Source organism: Arachis hypogaea, chromosome 11, assembly GCF_003086295.3.
Source record: "Arachis hypogaea cultivar Tifrunner chromosome 11, arahy.Tifrunner.gnm2.J5K5, whole genome shotgun sequence".
NCBI classification, from domain to species: Eukaryota; Viridiplantae; Streptophyta; class Magnoliopsida; order Fabales; family Fabaceae; genus Arachis; species Arachis hypogaea.
Genome location: NC_092046.1, coordinates 66,165,698 through 66,173,833, shown reverse-complemented (window position 1 = coordinate 66,173,833; position 8,136 = coordinate 66,165,698).

Here is an 8,136-nt window from a genome sequence, read left to right as displayed (position 1 = left end):
TCAGAGTGTTCTTGAGTCTTCCTTATGTTTTGATCTTAAAATTTTTAAGTTTGGTGTTCCTTGGTGTTTTCCCTCCAAAATTTCGGAAATAAGGAGCATTAGATCTAAAAACTTTAAGTCCTGTGTCATTTTATTGTTTTTCTCTTTCCTCATTAAATTCAAAAATATCTTTTCTCTTTATTTTAAATTTAATTTTCGAAAATTACTTTTAAAAATTCAGATTTTTATTTTAAAATCAAATCCTTTCAAAAATGCAAAATCTTTTTCAAAAATAATATACAGAGTTTTTCAAATCTTCTCAATTAAGCAATTATTCTCATTTTCAAATTTATTTTTTCCTTGGTTTTCGAAAATTACATTTTAAATATCTAATTATTTTATTCCATTTTATCTTATTATTTTTATTTATCTTAATAATTTGGTTTGTTCTACTTCAATAAAATAAAAACAAAAATATATCTTCTTTACAATTCATATCAATTCCATTTTATCCATCATGGATCTAAGTGGAAATGAACAGTCCAGAAGGACTCTGGAATCATATGCTAATCCCACTATTGCTGTATATGGGAGTAGTATCTGTATACCCTCCATCAAAGCAGGCAGTTTTGAGCTAAATCCTCAGCTCATTGTCATGGTGCAGCAAAACTGCTAGTATTCCGGTCTTCCACAGGAAGAACCTGCTGAGTTTCTGGCACAATTCTTGTAAATTGCTGACATAGTACGTGACAAAGAGGTAGATCAGGATGTATACAGGCTGTTACTGTTTCCGTTTGCTGTAAAAGATCAAGCCAAAAGGTGGTTAAATAACCAACCCACAGCAAGCATAAGGACATGGAAACAGTTATCAGACAAATTCCTGAATCAATATTTCCCTCCAAAAAGAATGACACAGCTAAGGCTGGATATCCAAGGCTTTAAACAAGAGGATGATGAATTCCTTTATAATGCCTGGGAGAGGTACAGAGGGATGCTAAGGAAATGCCCCTCTGAAATATTTTCAGAGTGGGTGCAATTAGACATCTTCTACTATGGGCTTACAGAAGGAGCTTAGATGTCCTTAGACCACTCAGCTGGTGGATCTATACACATGAGGAAAACTATTGAAGAGGCTCAAGAGCTTATTGATATAGTTGCCAAAAATCAGCATCTGTACATAAGTAGTGAGTCCTCCATAAAAGAAGAAGCCAAAGCAGTGTCTACTGAACTTGGTCCTCCAGAACAAGTTGCTGAACTCAATCAACAATTGTGTTTTCTAACAAAACAGCTAGCAGAATTCAAGGAGATGCTACAAGACACAAAAAATATTAATAAAAATATGGAGGCACAATTGAATCAGACAAAACAGCAATTATCAAAGCAGATAACAAAGGAGTGCCAGGCAGTTCAATTAAGAAGTGGGAAAACATTAAATACCTCACTTCAGAGCAGCAGAAAGCCAAGAAAAGAATAACTGACAGAGGATGAGCAAAATATCATCCAAAATCCCTCTGAGGACAGTAAGAGCCTAGAGAGGAACAATTCTGGCGTTCAAATGCCAGAAACAGGCAAGGAGCTGGCATTAAACGCCCAATGGAAGCTAAGCTCTGGCGTTCAAACGCCAGAAACAGGTAAGAAGCTGGCGTCCAACGCCAATCAAGCTTCTAACCATGGCATCCAAACGCCAGTGAGGGATCATACACACACAAGTGCTGATAGCAACCCCTCTAAAAAGGCTTCTCCAACCATCTCTGTAAGAAATAAACTTGCAGCAACTAAGGTTGAGGAATACAAAGCCAAGATACCTTATCCTCAAAAACTCTGCCAAGAGGAGCAGGATAAGCAATTTGCTCGCTTTGCAGACTACCTCAGGACTCTTGAAATAAAGATTCCGTTTGTAGAGGCACTTGAGCAAATACCCTCTTATGCCAAGTTCATGAAAGAGATCTTGAGTCATAAGAAGGATTGGAGAGAAACTGAAAGAGTTCTCCTCACTGAGGAATGCAGTGCAGTCACTCTGAAAAGCTTCCCAGAAAAGCTTAAAGATCCCGGGAGCTTTATGATACCATGCATATTAGAGGGTGATTGCACCAAGATAGCTTTATGTGATCTTGGGGCAAGCATCAACCTAATACCTGCATCCACTATCAGAAAGCTTGGTTTAACTGAAGAAGTCAAACCAACCCGGATATGTCTCCAACTTGTTGATGGCTCCATTAAATACCCATTAGGCGTGATTGAAGACATGATTGTCAGGGTTGGGCCATTCGCCTTTCCCACTGACTTTATAGTGCTGGAAATGGAGGAGCACAAGAGTGCTACTCTCATTCTAGGAAGACCTTTCCTAGCAACTGGACAAACTCTCATTGATGTCCAAAAGGGGGAAGTAACCCTGAGAGTCAATGAGGATGAGTTTAAGTTGAATGCTGTCAAAGCCATACAGCATCCAGACACACCAAAAGACTGCATGAAAGTTGATCTCATTGACTCTTTGGTAGAGGAGATCAACATGGCTGAGAGTCTCGAATCAGAGCTGGAAGACTTCTTTAAAGATGTTCAGCCTGATCTGGAGGATTCAGAGGAATTGAAAGAGCCTCTGAAACTTCCTCAAGAAGAGGAAAAACCTCATAAACCCGAGCTCAAACCATTACCACCATCCCTGAAATATGCATTTCTGGGAGAAGGTGACATTTTTCCAATGATCATAAACTCTGCTTTAAATCCACAGGAAGAGGAAGCACTAATTCAAGTGCTAAGGACACACAAGACAGCTCTTGGGTGGTCTATAAGTGACCTTAAGGGCATAAGCCCAGCTAGATGCATGCACAAGATCCTATTGGAGGATGATGCTAAGCCAGTGGTTCAACCACAGAGGCGGCTAAATCCAGCCATGAAGGAAGTGGTACAGAAAGAGGTCACCAAGTTACTGGAGGCTGGGATTATTTATCCTATTTCTGATAGCCCCTGGGTGAAACCTGTCCAAGTTGTCCCCAAAAAGGAAGGCATGACAGTGGTTCATAATGAAAAAATGAACTGGTTCCCATAAGAACAGTTACAGGGTGGCACATGTGTATTGACTATAGAAGGCTCAATACAGCCACCAGAAATGATCATTTTCCTTTACCATTCATAGACCAGATGCTAGAAAGACTAGCAGGTCATGATTATTACTGCTTTTTGGATGGCTATTCAGGCTACAACCAAATTGCAGTAGATCCCCAGGATCAAGATAAAACAGCATTCACATGCCCATTTGGAGTATTTGCCTACAGAAGGATGCCATTTGGGCTGTGTAATGCACCTGCAACCTTTCAGAGATGCATGCTCTCTATTTTCTCTGATATGGTGGAAAATTTTCTGGAAGTCTTCATGGATGACTTCTCAGTATATGGAGACTCATTTAGCTCCTGTCTTGATTACCTGACACTGGTTCTGAAAAGATGCCAAGAGACTAACCTGGTTTTAAACCGGGAAAAATGTCATTTTATGGTGACTGAAGAGATTATCCTTGGGCACAAGATTTCGAACAAGGGAATAGAGGTGGATCAAGCTAAGGTAGAGGTAATTGAAAAATTACCACCACCTGCTAATGTTAAGGCAATCAGAAGCTTTCTAGGGCATGCAGGATTCTATAGGAGGTTTATAAAGGATTTTTCAAAAATTGCAAAACCTCTGAGCAATCTGCTAACTGCTGACATGCCATTTGTGTTTGACACAGAGTGTCTGCAGACGTTTGAAACTCTGAAAGCTAAGCTGGTCACAGCACCAGTTATTTCTGCACCAGACTGGACATTACCATTCGAACTAATGTGTGATGCCAGTGACCATGCCATTGGTGCAGTATTGGGGCAGAGGCATGACAAGCTTTTGCATGTCATTTATTATGCTAGCCGTGTTTTAAATGATGCCCAGAAAAATTACACAACCACAGAAAAAGAATTGCTTGTAGTGGTTTATGCCATTGACAAGTTTAGATCATACTTAGTAGGATTAAAAGTGATTGTGTACACTGACCATGCTGCTCTTAAATATCTACTTACAAAGCAGGATTCAAAACCCAGGCTCATAAGATGGGTGTTGCTTCTGCAAGAGTTTGATATAGAAATAAGAGACAGAAAAAGGACAGAAAACCAAGTGGCTGATCATCTGTCCCGGATAGAGCCAGTAGAAGGGGTGTCCTTTCCCTCTATTGAGATCTCTAAAACCTTTCCGGATGAGCATTTGTTCGCCATTCAGGAAACACCATGGTTTGCAGACATTGCAAACTATAAAGCTGCAAGGTTCATACCCAAGGAGTACAGTAGACAACAAAAGAAAAAATTAATTACTGATGCAAATTACTACTTATGGGATGAACCCTATCTCTTTAAGAGATGTGCAGACGGAATAATCCGAAGGTGTGTGCCTAGAGAAGAAGCACAGAAGATCTTATGGCATTGCCATGGGTCACAATATGGAGGCCACTTCGGAGGTGAGCGAACAGCCACCAAGGTCCTCCAATGTGGCTTCTACTGGCCTACCCTTTATAGAGATTCCCGAGAGTTTGTACGTAACTGTGACAGTTGCCAGAGAGCTGGTAATCTGTCTCATGGTTACGCCATGCCTCAACAAGGAATCTTGGAAATTGAGTTGTTTGATGTATGGGGCATTGACTTCATGGGGCCTTTCCCACCATCATACTTAAACACTTATATTCTGGTTGCAGTGGATTATGTATCCAAATGGGTAGAGGCTGTTGCCACACCCACTAATGATACTAAGACAGTGCTGAAGTTCCTCAAGAAACATATCTTCATTAGGTTTGGTGTCCCTAGAGTACTAATCAGTGATAGGGGCACCCACTTCTGCATCAAACAGCTTTACTCTGCCATGGTCCAGTATGGAATTAGCCACAACGTGGCAACTCCATATCATCCACAGATAAATAGGCAAGCTGAAGTCTCTAATAGAGAACTAAAAAGAATCCTGGAACGGACAGTAAGTACCCGTAGAAAGGATTTGGCGAGAAGCTTGGATGATGCTCTGTGGGCTTACAGAACAGCATTCAAGACTCCTATAGGGACCTCTCTATACCAGCTTGTGTATGCTAAGGCCTGTCATCTGCCTGTAGAACTGAAGCATAGGCCTACTGGGCAACCAGATTCCTAAACTTTGATGCCAGATTAGCTGGAGAAAAAAGATTACTCCAGCTAAATGAGCTAGAGGAATTCAGACTCACTGCTTTCAAAAATGACAAGCTTTACAAAGAGAAAGCAAAAAGGTGGCATGACAGAAAGCTATCATCTAGAGTCTTTGAACCAGGACAGAAGGTTCTGCTGTTTAACTCTAGGCTCCGACTATTCCCCAGGAAACTAAAATCCCGGTGGAGGGGATCATATGTGATTACAAGTGTATCACCATATGGCTCTGTGGAGCTTCAAGACACTGATTCTAATAAGAAGTTCATTGTTAATGGACAAAGAATCAAGCATTATCTTGAAGGCAATGTTGAGCAAGAGTACTCAAAGCTGAGGCTAGATTAAAAGCTCAGCAAAGTCCAGCTAAAGACAATAAAGAAGCACTTGCTGGGAGGCAACCCAGCCATTAGCAAAACTTTTTCTTATTAATTTCTTTTTGTTTTATTTTATATATTTTTTTATACAGGTTTAAATAAAAATAATCTTCAAGGTAAAGAATCAATTGCATAAGTTCACAGGGTTGCAGAAGGATTCAGAATACAAAACAACAAAAAGAAGATCACTGGTGCGAAAAAGCCAGTAAGAGCTGTTTTGGGCGTTAAACGCCCAAAAGGAGCATCTATTGGGCGTTTAACGCCAGTAGAGATGCCATCTGGGCATTAAACGCCAGATTTACAGCATCCTGGGTGTTCAGAAAAACGCCCAGTGACAAAGGAGTTTCTGGCGTTTAACGCCAGCTAGAAGCAACAGCTGGGCGTTAAACGCCCAGACCAAGCACCAATTGGGCGTTAAACGCCCAAAACATGCAGCAGTTGGGCGTTTAACGCTAGGATTGTGGGGAGTAGGTGATTTCGTTTTCACTTCAAAATTTTTTCCATTTTTCATGTTTCAACTCATGATTTCTTGCATAAACATATTAAAAATCCTAATTTTTCAAATCCTTTTTCAAAAGATATCAAATGTATCTTAATTCATAAACCCTTTTTCTTTAATCCTCTTCAAATTCTTTTCAAATCCTTTTCAAAACAAATCTATCTCTTTTCCCTCTAAAATCTTTTCAACTCATCAATACCTTTTTCAAATCTTCACAATATTTTTTTCAAAACAAAGCTATCTTTTTTTTGAATATCTTTCATATTATTCATATCTTTTAAAATTTTAAAGTGCATCCTTTTCCTATCATACTTATCTTTTACAAATCATATCTTCTATCATATCTTCTTCAAAATTTTCGAAACCCACCCCCCTTCTCTTTAAATCCTAGTTCGGCCTCCCCCTCACCTTCACCATTCGGACTTGGCTCTCCTCATATCCCTCTTCTTTCCTTTCTTTTGCTTGAGGACAAGCAAACTTCTAAGTTTGGTGTGTTTATCCGTGATCACTAAGCCAATACCTACTAAGATCATGGCTCCTAAGAGAAAACAAACCAACTCAAGAGGCAAGAAAGAGAATATTCCAAAACCACTTTGGAATCAAGGGAAGTTCTTAACCAAAGAACATTCAGACCATTACTACAAAATAATGGGTCTAAGATCAGTGATCCCAGAAGTTAAATTCGATCTAAAAGAAGACGAATATCCGGAGATTCAAGAGCAAATTCGAAACAGGAGCTGGGAAGTCCTAGCTAATCCTGAAACAAAGGTGGGAAGAAACATGGTTCAGGAATTCTACGCAAATCTGTGGCAGACGGATAGGCAGAGAATAGCTGGAACCGCATTCTATGACTATAGAACTCTGGTCAGAGGGAGGATTGTTCACACCCACCCTGATAAAATAAGGGAGATCTTCAAGCTGCCTCAACTACAAGATGACCCAGATTACTTTAATAGGAGAATGATGAGATCAAACCTGAGCTTGGACAAAATCCTAGAGGACATATGCCTCCCTGGAGCCAAATGGACAACAAACACAAAGGGTTCCCCAAACTAACTCAAAAGAGGATATCTCAAACCAGTCGCCAGAGGCTGGCTGGACTTCATTGGGCGCTCTATACTGCCCACTAGCAACCGCTCTGAGGTCACCATTAGAAAAGCAGTGATGATTCATTGCATTATGTTAGAAAAAGAAGTGGAAATTCATCAGCTGATTGCTTGTGAGCTCTACAAAATTGCAAACAAGAACTCCAAAGATGCCAGATTGGCTTATCCAAGCTTGGTCTCTCTATTATGTAAAGATGCTGGAGTAAAAATGGGAGTAGATGAGTATATCTCAGTCGAGCAACCAATCACCAAAAAGTCTATAGAAGCACAACAAGTGCAGGATGACCCATCAAGAGGAGAGCACAGGAGTTCCTCTCAGAAATCCCTCAAATTGAATACTGGGAGTGCCTAGAAGCATCTGTCACCAAGTTGCAAGAAGTTGTGGATCAACTGAAAGAAGAACAGCAAAATCAAAACAGCATGCTCTGCAAACTGCTTAGAGAACAAGAAGAGCAAGGGCGTGAACTGAAGGAACTGAAGCGCCAGAAGCTATCTTTTGAAGGGCCAAGCACTCCACAGACTAAAGAGGCATCCACCTCCCAAATTCAAGGTTGTTGAGTTCTAAATCTTAGCCTTAACTCTGTGATAATTATTCTTATTAGAAATTTACCTTAGAAGTCATATATGAGTAGTAGTAATTAGTATCTCTATTTTAATTTTATCTCCAATTAAGCTATAATTTATTTTTCTCATCATCATCAAACATGAATAAAACAGCAGATTTTTAGAGTAAGGAGGCAATATTTTTTTGAGTTTTTAATAAGGAAAATTCTCATTATTTATATGTGGTGGCAATGTTTTTTGTCTTCTGAATGAATGCCTGAACATTGCATATTTTTTATATTGAATTTTATGAATGTTAAAATTGTTGGCTCCTGAAAGAATGATGAACAAGAAAAATGTTATTGATAATCTGAAAAATCATAAAATTGATTCTTGAAGCAAGAAAAAGCAGTGAATACAAAAGCTTACGAAAAAAAAGAGAGAGAGAGAAGAGAGAG